Source organism: Pleurodeles waltl, chromosome 3_2, assembly GCF_031143425.1.
Source record: "Pleurodeles waltl isolate 20211129_DDA chromosome 3_2, aPleWal1.hap1.20221129, whole genome shotgun sequence".
Taxonomy (NCBI): domain Eukaryota; kingdom Metazoa; phylum Chordata; class Amphibia; order Caudata; family Salamandridae; genus Pleurodeles; species Pleurodeles waltl.
In genome coordinates this window covers 128,651,881-128,663,638 of record NC_090441.1, presented here as the reverse complement: position 1 = coordinate 128,663,638, position 11,758 = coordinate 128,651,881, and the positions used below count along the sequence as shown (strand labels likewise).

Genomic DNA, 11,758 nt, shown 5'->3' with positions numbered 1-11,758 from the left:
AAATGAGCCCAGAGTGCCCTCCCCTGCCCCCAGGGACCCCCCCTGCCACCCTTGCCCACCCCAGGAGGACACCCAAGGCTGGAGGGACCCACCCCAGGGACATTCAGGTAAGTATTTTTTTATTGTTTTTTAATAATTTTTTTTGGCATAGGGGGGCCTGATTTGTGCCCCCCTACATGCCACTATGCCCAATGGCCATGCCCAGGGGACAGAAGTCCCCTGGGCATGGCCATTGGGCAAGGGGGCATGACTCCTATCTTTACAATGATAGGAGTCATGTTGATGGGGGATGGGCGTCGAAAATAAATGGCGCAAGTCGGGTTACGACGATTTTTTCGACGTAACCTGACTTGCCCCATTTTAAGACGCCCATGCGCCATTTTCCCCCTACGCCGGCGCTGCCTGGTGTACGTGGTTTTTCTCGCGCACACCAGGCAGCGCCGGTCTGCTTGCGCCGGCTAACGCCATTCAATAAATACGGCGCCCGCATGGCGCTTCAGAATGGCGTTAGCCGGCGCAAAACTTTTTGACGCTAAACTGCGTTAGCGCAGTTTAGCGTCAAAAAGTATAAATATGGGCCTTAATCTTTCAGCGTTCCCCAGGCAGGCCACCGTAAAGAAGCGTTGGCAAAGCCACCATACCCATAATGCACCGCTTGGAGGCAAAACCCCACTAATTACAGCAAAAGACAGTGACCACGAATCTATGAATATTAATTTTGTCTTTCCCTTTAAAAACCTGTGCTAACATTCATTCACCTTTATTAGCCTCACAGCTCAAGATCACAAATCGTCTTGTGTCAATCAATATGGAGCATTCTAGGAACGAGCTACGCACCTTTTGAGTTGTTTTTGTTTTGTTTCTTCACTTTTAGTTTCTCTTTGTATAGTCCTAATGATAAACCAGAGAGACAGATTTATTATTTTTTGAATGATTTCGTTTGCTACTGAGAACGAGAGGTGCGGGTCTCAATTGTACAAGAGTATGTCATTGTTTTTTGGATGAAAATCGTACGTTTTCTAACCATCCCACAATATTAGGGCCACTGACCCGATACAGTCCACTTCCGCCAGCGGCTGTCGGCGCGACCTTAGCCTTTCGAGGTCGAGTGTGTAAGTTCTTTGTCCTGGTGTGAGCTCTCAGTGGCTTTTAACCACGCCCACCGCACGCTCCTCACTATCACTCATTCATGGGCTTCCCTTTAAAAATTCTTTATCTACTTGGGGCGGTTTTGTTGCCGCCTTGCAGACAGCTGGTTACATGGATAATTAAAGGAGCAGAAATGACCATAGAAAATGTCTTGCTGGCTTTCCTGTCACGTGACCTGCGACAAAATTTGCATACCCATAATTCCTCTCACTGCTGGGCTCTCCGCTTGTTTCTTTCTGTGGCAACAAGTGTTTTATCGGTGTAAAGTATTACAACTATTATTATAACTTGGTTCTATTTCGAAGGGTTTTCTATGAGGACCTTAGTAAACCTAGTCGCCCTGATAGTCTGTGGAACGGCGTTTCCTGGGGCAATTGTCGGCGGCTACCATTAGCATACTCTGGTTTCTCTTCAAATCGAATAAATCTTTCGCCTTTTACTAAAGATTTCCGTGGAGAGGAACATTTAAGAGTTTCATTCAATTTTTGAAAACCCTACCAAGAGTAGGGTTACCCTTATCCTGTGTAAAAGAAGTATTGTGAGATTAAATTTCTTATTTGAGTTTTAAGTTTAATCTATCTATGGAAACAGATGAGGGAAAGTCAGTTGAAAAGTAAAACATGTAACTGTCCAATTTGTGTTTTATTTCTGGATCAGCTCTTTATTTTTCTCATTGATTATTGAAATATTATTCAAATATCTTCTTTGACTTAATTGTAAAGGTCTGTTAAAATATATATTATAAACATATATATATATGTGTGTGTGTCAAATGTATGTATATTTATTTAGATCATGCCACAACTTTGAAACTGATGAATAAAGATTGATATACTCTGTTTGCGCACCTTGCCCCATATTTAAACTCTGACGCCCGACCCCGCGGACATCAAAATTCCACCGTGTGCGTCATTTCTTGGATGCTGGAAACTGCCTTGCATTAATGACATGCAAGGTAGGCGTTCCCGCCCAAAAAATAACTTTATGGCCTGTGCTCCAGTGTCATTTTGACGCACAGGATGGGGTGGGCCTTAAAAAATGGCGCACAGCCTGATGTGCGCCGTTTTTTAACACCTGGGTCAGGGCAGGCGTTAAGGGACCTGTGTGCTCCAAAGGAGTCCAGAGGTTCCCTCCCCTGCCCTCAGGGACACCCCCTGCCACCCTCGCCCACCCCTGGAGGACACCCATGGATGGGGGGACCCATCCCAGGTAAGTACAGGTAAGTTGAGGTAAGTATTTAGGCCCATATTTATACTTTTTGACGCTAAACTGCGCTAACGCAGTTTAGCGTCAAAAAGTTTTGCGCCGGCTAACGCCATTCTGAAGCGCCATGCGGGCGCCGTATTTATTGAATGGCGTTAGCCGGCGCAAGCAGACCGGCGCTGCCTGGTGTGCGCGAGAAAAACCACGTACACCAGGCAGCGCCGGCGTAGGGGGAAAATGGCGCATGGGCGTCTTAAAATGGGGCAAGTCAGGTTACGTCGAAAAAATCGTCGTAACCCGACTTGCGCCATTTATTTTCGACGCCCATCCCCCATCAACATGACTCCTATCATTGTAAAGATAGGAGTCATGCCCCCTTGCCCAATGGCCATGCCCAGGGGACTTCTGTCCCCTGGGCATGGTCATTGGGCATAGTGGCATGTAGGGGGGCACAAATCAGGCCCCCCTATGCCAAAAAAAATTATTAAAAAATAAAATAAAAATACTTACCTGAATGTCCCTGGGGTGGGTCCCTCCAGCCTTGGGTGTCCTCCTGGGGTGGGCAAGGGTGGCAGGGGGGGTCCCTGGGGGCAGGGGAGGGCACTCTGGGCTCATTTTGAGCCCACTTGTCCCTTAACGCCATGCCTGACCCAGGCGTTAAAAAGCGGCGCAAATGCGCCGTTTTTAGCCACGCCCACTCCCGGGCGTCTCTTTTGCCCGGGAGTATAAATACCACGTAAAGGCCTGGGAGTCATTTTTTAGACGGGAACGCCTCCCTTGCATATCATTAACGCAAGGAAGGGGTTCACGCTGAAAAATGACGCACATTCCGGGAACTTTGGCGCTATTCGCCTCTAACGCCATAGTATAAATATGGCGTTAGTTGGCGTTAGTTTAGCGTCGAATTTGCGTCGAAAAAAACGACGCAAATTCGGCGCAAACGGAGTATAAATACGGCCCTTAATTTTTTTTTTTATAGTGGCATGGGGAGGCCTAATTTGGGACCCCCTACATGCCACTGTGCCCAACGACCATGCTCAGGGGACAGAAGTCCCCTGGGCATGGCCCTTGGGCAAGGGGGCATGACTCCTGTCTTTGCTAAGACAGGAGTCATTTCAATGAGGGTTGTGCTTCAAAAAATGGCGTAAGTCGGTTTGAGGCATGATTTTTGCTGGCGCTGGTTTGCGTCAAAAAGTATAAATATGGGCCTGAATCTAGCATAATTGACCTCCTGTGATCCTGGGAAAATCACTTAATCAACCCTTGCCTAAAAACCACAAGTAATAGCAAAACCAGTAGGTAGTACTTATGCAAGAGCCATGTACAGCAGCGTGGCTGCTATGCAATATTGCTGAAAGTAAAAAAAAATTGCTATGGCGCAATCAACACTTGCTCCATCACAGCGCTTTTTTATTTTATTTTATTATGAACCATGCTGTACAGCAGACGCACAACATGGCAAAAAAGATTGACAAAGCCAATAGGTCTTGCATCGGTGAGACCTATTGGCTTCATCAATGCTTTTGGAAAAAAGTGATATGATGAACCTAGCGCTGGACGTGCCTAGCTTATTCATTAGGTAGAGCGCACAAGTGCTTTGACCTGTTGTAATCTATCTGTGGGCTTTTAACCACGCCCACCGCACGCCCATCACTATTACTCGTTAATGAGCTTGCCTTTCAAAAATCCTTTGTTATCATTGGTAAATGCTTTTCGTTTGTCCCTCCGTGGGGCGGTTTTGTTACTGCCTTGGACACCGACCCTGTTATATGTATAATTGCACGTTTGCCGATACGTTTGACTGCGAGCAAACATCTTTTTCCTTTTGTGTCTCTCCCTCGTGCTCATGCTCATGGGGGCTGTAGCGCTTTGAATTGGCTCGCTTATGCATCTGTTTTAATTTTCATTTTCAATTGATGTGTCAAGAAAAGTCCAGTTAAGAATTTACAATACCAATAGCTCTAACTCGTTCCTCTTTGTCAATACTTGATTTGTTACAGCAGCTGATGCAGCCTTATAGGCTTCAAGTACAAGACACACTGGTTCATTCATTGTCTCGGAAAGAATAGCAATGAGCCAGCAAGCATGCTTTGACGTAGGCATATAAAAGTCCTCTTCTTGGGTGCCACTAGTCCTCACAAAAGCCCATGTGAGGCACCATTCAAAATGTGCAGAGTTAAAGGAGCCGACATTATGACTTGAGCAGGGAAACTATTGTGGTGCAGCCTTTCCTGTCACGTGACCCATGACTTAGTGCCAGATTTATACTTTTTGACGCAAAACTGTGCAAACGCAGTTCTGCGTCAAAAAGACTAGTGCTGGATAGCACCATATTTTAACGCCACCTGGGGTTCATATTTATATTATGACGGTGGGTGGTGCTAATAATAGGTTAGAGTCAACATTTGTGAAGTTAACCATTGCGCCTTGTGGTAATGCAAAATTATGTTAACGTCGGAAAAATGACTCTAACCTGTTTTAAGACACATAAACATGTTGCAAAATGGAAATGCACCATTTTTTACAGCGATAGCGTCAACTTTAGACACCAATGCACAAAACAGTGCAAAGGAGAGGCAAAATGGAGCCAGAAAGCCAGGAGAGACCCCAGGGTGACCTAAATTAACCAGGAACCAGCCAGAAGGACAAACAACCCAGGGGAGGAAGAAGAAAAAGAGAAAGTGTTGTTTCAGTGCGGAGGAGTATGAAATACTGATGAGAGAGGTGACGGAGCATCAACATCAACTCTTCGTCACCTCAAAATTGGCAATTGGAAGGAGAGAGGCAATCTGGCAGCAGATAGTAGACAAGATTAACAGTGTGACAGAGGTGAGGAGAACCGTAACTGAGTGCAAGAAATGCTCGCAGGACTGCAAGCGAAGGAGAAAGACAAAAATGGCATCGCACAGGAAGGCAGCACTGCAAACTGGAGGTGGTAGTCCAGCACCACAAGAGGACCTGGACGAGATGGAGGAGATGGTTGCAGAAGTCATCCCGGAGGAACTGGTCATTGGAATCGCAGGACAGGGCAGACTACCAGGAAACACCACAAATGCAGGGTAAGTCGGATATGGGGAAATTAATGTTAAATTGTTAAGTGCAAGAAGGGGGAGCCACATAGGACACACTCAATGCATGTCAAAGGAGAGCAGAGGGACACATTGCACATGAAGCAAGTAGCACCATGCTGACGTAAGCTATACATGTACCTACGCCTTAGTAGTGCCATGCACCACAACACGTACACAACCTGGACATATGTCAATCACCAGGGCTAAATACCTACATGTACATATGCAGTACATGGGATGGATGGCATGTCTAATGACTGTGCCTCTGGTTGTCTCCTAACAACATCCCTCGCATATAGTCAAATTAACTCTACCAACACGACCAAGACATCAGAGACTAGGAAGTCAGTCAATACCATTCCTGGGGTTACGTCATGGTGGTGTCCCTTGCAGTAACACCTTGCAACTGCCCTGCCTCATTGCCCAAACACATGTGTGCTGCATCTTACAGCGCACAATATCATTGCAACCATCCCAACAGTACCCAGACATGTGCCGGTACCACTGTTAGTGCGCCTGACCTTAATAAGTAAACTTACAAGGGGACACGAATAGGTCGATGAACCTTTTGACTCGCAATTAAGAAGTTCTTACCATAGCTCCAGTATATAATCAATAATCAATACACAATAATCGACAATCACTAGTAATCAATAAAATCAATAATCATTGGAGTCAGTAATTGTCACGCACCATGACCTTTCAGTCATGAATAACTACACCTTTAGTAAAAGTTTAGAATGTTTATTTCCCTATATTAATAATGCTAAGGTCATGTAGATTAATCTCAACATCAAACGAAACACACACAGAAACAACACTGGTTGTCCAAAGTGGCGGAAGAAATGCAATCTAATCAAAGCTTGAACTACAACACATTCTAAAGCTACGGTGCAAATCAATAGCAAAGTCAGCTGCGTCAACGTAATGAAGTACATGAAGTTCAGCAGAGAAGGTCACCAAGCATTAGTCCCTGTTATCATAATTCATTTAGTGAGAATCCTTAACTAACATCAGATTAGCATCAGCATGTTGGGCTTCATGCTAAACAATTTAGTACCGTAAATTTGGAAAATCATCTAACTATGGTTCTATCAAAACAGCGCAGTTGGTACTTAGAAAGAAAAAGCAAATATGCATAATAATCACATTTCGATGTATACCTATGCTCGGTATGGGTCATCAAAGCAGAATCATTCTTCGTCCTCAGGATATCAGTCGATCAGCAAGGCATCAGGCTCTCAGTCAGGAAAATATGAGCCCAAGGAGCCAGAATGTCGGACTGACCCAAATGGCAGAATAATCTGTCTTCTCTAAAAATGTCGAAATGAATGTCTCTCCCGGAATTAGTCACTTAAACTATCCCCTAATTCCCTATTGGTCAGTTAATCGTATGTTCACACTTTCTCCAATAAAAGTACTATACCATATCTATGAATTCTAATATTTCTCCATTCTCATATTGTTGATTGGTTCCTCTTGCAATGTCCTCATCATCCGGCTTGTGGGGTAACAATATTGTTGCAGCTTCTACTCAAGTCAGAATTCCATTGTTCTTGTCCTTCGAAAGTCAGTCTCACACACAAAAAAACTAAAATGTTGCATTAGCAAGAACATCATCTCCTAGCAGTCTGTTCTCACGAAAAGCTTCCGTTATATGCACATTTAAACAATACAATAGACTTTTACCAGTTTAATTCTCTTGGTCAGCATTTTTACTAAACACTAAGAAATACAGCTTTTACACGAAGCCTGGCAAAATAGGCCAAGACACTCACTACGTTAAGGCCTACAATTAATAAAGCTAGAACATACTTCATAACTCTCAATATGGCATATTACTGCATTGGTCTAACATATATTCAATATTTCATAAGTAATAATTATTGATTAGTACATTTCATTAACATTGGTTAATGATATCTTATTGAGTTTAAGGTTGGTTCTTGATATGTGTGTGTCAATCCAAAAGCAGCCTCTGGCATTCATCATGGCCAATAAATTGTGAACCATAGTAAGGTGTAAGAGCAAGCTGGTTATTTGAGGCACTAGGAAACATCAAAAACGCAGTAGCGAATGATATATAAAACACGATATTATATATTGTTAATGCATGATATTATTATTATTGTTGATGCGTTTTCCCAGGGTTGAGAATAGGAATGCAAAGTATATTTCTTTACCAAATTTGTAGGTGGGCCTGTGTGTGCTTGATAAGGGCTCTGTCGTGAGACAACAAGTGGATTCTGCACAGATTTGAGTCTGAAAGCTGTAGGGACACATGTCAACACTGTGCTTCTGCTGAAAATAATTTATATGAAGCGAGCATGCTTCCACCATTCTGTGATACCAATTTAATCCTGTGCATTGCATATTATGGAGGTACATTTACTCTGTTTAACATATTTAATTTTGTATCTTGATTCACAGGCTTCCTTTGCTGTACCAGCTGCCAGTCACTTCTTAATTTGGAATTGGAAAAAAACGAATAATATTTGCAGGGATTGAAGAGTTCTCATGCATGCAAATATTCATTCCCATACACAGATTCACATTTGTGCATGCATGCAGACAGACATACAAATACAGCACTCATTCATGCATACACATGAGAGTTGAAAATATAACGTAACTGAAGTTGATCGGAAAAGGCATCTTTGCTCTGTACCTCAAGGGCCCACAGTTTCAAACTTCCAGAAATCGGAGTGAGAGTGCCAGCTTCACGAGCTTTGGCTTAACCAGAAGCGAGGTTAGTACGTGAGGAGCTGTACCTTTTCTTTTGTCTTTGCTTCTGACCTGGCAAAAGGGCGCATGATGGAAAAGCCCAACCTAAACTTCATAAGTTGACATAATGCAATGCCATGAATAGAGCACTACGTTACCTAATGTAGGGGCCCCTCTCACTGTCGTTGCATCACATTTTGTGAAGCAACTGTGGTGCGAACCTCTAAATCATGGTCTACATTTATGGGGAATTGGCATAGAGTAATGCCGCAAGTCTTTTTTGCTGTGCTACCCTACGCCAATGTGAAAGGACAGGAATGCACCGTATTTATGAAATTTGGTGCAGTCCTTTCCTTTCCCACTGTGCTGATGCACAATTGGCTGCCTAGTGCCAATCCAGGCACTCTTGCACCATGGTGGAAGGGCGCCTGAATTGCATGCAGGATTGTCTTTGTGCAGGAAGGCCACCTTCCTGCACAAAAACAATTCTGAGAGGTGATTTCCTCTTTCATTTGAAAGAGGAAAAAATGAAGAGAAATGAAAATATTTCTCCTCTTCACGCCTGCTCTGGGGAGCCATAAGTTTATGCGATTAAGTAAATCTGGAGGAGCGTCAAAATCAATGGCTATTGCGTGGGCAAACCCACCGCAATGTCCATGGAACGCCGCCCTGGTGCAGAGTAAGGCCACACAGCGACTTGCGCTGCTTTCTCTTCCTCCATATCGATGAGGCCATGGAAAGCCATGCAAAGTGGATTTGCGTGGCCTCACAATATGGTTGAGAGGCTTGTGCCACCAAACTGTCAAGAAAAGTGAGTCACCTGTGGCGCAAGCCTCTCATAAGTATGCCCCCATATTTATGAGGCCACGTAATGCCACTTTGCTTGGCTTTGAATGCCCTCATAGATATGGAGTAAGGTAAGGCAACGCAATTCGCAGTGTTGCCTTACTCTGCATTAGGGAGGCGTTCCATGGGCATTACGGTTAGTGATTCCACGCAACACCCATGGCTTTTGACACATCCCCAGATTACAAGACCCTGCAAAACTGGGGATTCACTAAAACCTTACGCCTCCCCAGGGGAGGCGCAACGAGGAGAAATATCATTATTTCTGCTCAGTTTTTCCTTTTTCTATGTGTGCTGCATTCTGCAAACAGGAATGTGCTGTATGCCATAGATAGGCGCCTCACTGCCTTTTGACGCAAGCTGCGCTAACCTGCGCCAAACCCCCAGAAATATGCCCAGTGGAGTAAAAGGGTGAGTGTGCGAAAGAGCCGCAGCCTGAAACTTGTGCATTGCACAACTCAAACAGTGGAGCCCTCGTCAGCTATCTATGTGTTAATGCAACCTTACATGTAAACAGCTTATTATACAGAATTGTTTGTTTTCAGGGAAAAGCCACCCCCTAAAACGTGCATTGAGCAAATCAACCAGTGGAGCCCTCTTCAGCTGTCTATATAATATTGCAACTTTATATGTAATCAAATGATCGTTTAGAATTGTTTGTTTTCAGGTAAAAACAGTAATACTTCAATACAATAAATCAAGGGTGAAGCAGGTTATTTTCATCGGCCGACCCCCTTGCGTCCATATTGATGAGGCGCACCTGCTGCAGGCTCCCACATATAAGGATATTGCAAGTAACCTTGGATTTGCAAGATCTTAAAGAATTCGACTCTGGCCTTGGTTCTTTCCATGATCATGGAAGTCCTTCGTGATTCCCAATATCCTTATAATTTTTAACATGCAGCGATTTTACTGGGACTTTGTCGGATAAACCCACAGCACATGTCAGTAGAATTGCAGTCTTTATTCTTTCAGCGTTCCCCAGGCAGGCCGCCGTAAAGAAGCGTTGGCAAAGCCACCATACCCATAATGCACCGCTTGGAGGCAAAACCCCACTAATTACAGCAAAAGACAGTGACCACGAATCTATGAATATTAATTTTGTCTTTCCCTTTAAAAACCTGTGCTAACATTCATTCACCTTTATTAGCCTCACAGCTCAAGATCACAAATCGTCTTGTGTCAATCAATATGGAGCATTCTAGGAACGAGCTACGCACCTTTCGAGTTGTTTTTGTTTTGTTTCTTCACTTTTAGTTTCTCTTTGTATAGTCCTAATGATAAACCAGAGAGACAGATTTATTATTTTTTGAATGATTTCGTTTGCTACTGAGAACGAGAGGTGCGGGACTCAATTGTACAAGAGTATGTCATTGTTTTTTGGATGAAAATCGTAGGTTTTCTAACCATCCCACAATATTAGGGCCACTGACCCGATACAGTCCACTTCCGCCAGCGGCTGTCGGCGCGACCTTAGCCTTTCGAGGTCGAGTGTGTAAGTTCTTTGTCCTGGTGTGAGCTCTCAGTGGCTTTTAACCACGCCCACCGCACGCTCCTCACTATCACTCATTCATGGGCTTCCCTTTAAAAATTCTTTATCTACTTGGGGCGGTTTTGTTGCCGCCTTGCAGACAGCTGGTTACATGGATAATTAAAGGAGCAGAAATGACCATAGAAAATGTCTTGCTGGCTTTCCTGTCACGTGACCTGCGGCAAAATTTGCATACCCATAATTCCTCTCACTGCTGGGATCTCCGCTTGTTTCTTTCTGTGGCAACAAGTGTTTTATCGGTGTAAAGTATTACAACTATTATTATAACTTGGTTCTATTTCGAAGGGTTTTCTATGAGGACCTTAGTAAACCTAGTCGCCCTGATAGTCTGTGCAACGGCGTTTCCTGGGGCAATTGTCGGCGGCTGCCATTAGCATACTCTGGTTTCTCTTCAAATCGAATAAATCTTTCGCCTTTTACTAAAGATTTCCGTGGAGAGGAACATTTAAGAGTTTCATTCAATTTTTGAAAGCCCTACCAAGAGTAGGGTTACCCTTATCCTGTGAAAAAGAAATATTGTGAGATAAAATTTCTTATTTGAGTTTTAAGTTTAATCTATCTATGTAAACAGATGAGGGAAAGTCAGTTGAAAAGTAAAACATGTAACAGTCCAATTTGTGTTTTATTTCTGGATCAGCTTTTTATTTTTCTCATTGATTATTGAAATATTATTCAAATATCTTCTTTGACTTAATTGTAAAGGTCTGTTAAAATATATATTATAAACATATATATATATATGTGTGTGTGTGTCAAATGTATGTATATTTATTTAGATCATGCCACAACTTTGAAACTGATGAATAAAGATTTATATACTCTGTTTGCGCACCTTGCCCCATATTTAAACTCTGACGCCCGACCGTGTGCGTCATTTCTTGGATGCTGGAACCTGCCTTGCATTAATGACATGCAAGGTAGGCGTTCCCGCCCAAAAAATAACTTTATGGCCTGTGCGCCTTATTTATACTCCAGCGTCATTTTGACGCACAGGAGGGGGTGGGCCTTAAAAAATGGCGCACAGCCTGATGTGCGCCGTTTTTTAACACCTGGGTCAGGGCAGGCGTTAAGGGACCTGTGTGCTCCAAAGGAGTCCAGAGGTTCCCTCCCCTGCCCTCAGGGACACCCCCTGCCACCCTCGCCCACCCCTGGAGGACACCCATGGATGGGGGGACCCATCCCAGGTAAGTACAGGTAAGTTGAGGTAAGTATT

At 43.8% G+C, this 11,758-nt stretch overlaps 2 non-coding genes across 2 annotated transcripts; both read left to right on the top strand.

The window, feature by feature from the left end:
• The first annotated feature begins 1,544 nt into the window (after positions 1–1,544).
• LOC138286872 (U5 spliceosomal RNA) lies at positions 1,545–1,660 on the top strand. Its single transcript, XR_011202139.1, has one exon. It is a non-coding gene; the product is annotated as a U5 spliceosomal RNA (small nuclear RNA).
• A 9,260-nt stretch (positions 1,661–10,920) lies between these two features.
• LOC138286887 (U5 spliceosomal RNA) lies at positions 10,921–11,036 on the top strand. The gene has a single exon (XR_011202154.1). It is a non-coding gene; the product is annotated as a U5 spliceosomal RNA (small nuclear RNA).
• Positions 11,037–11,758: the final 722 nt, after the last annotated feature.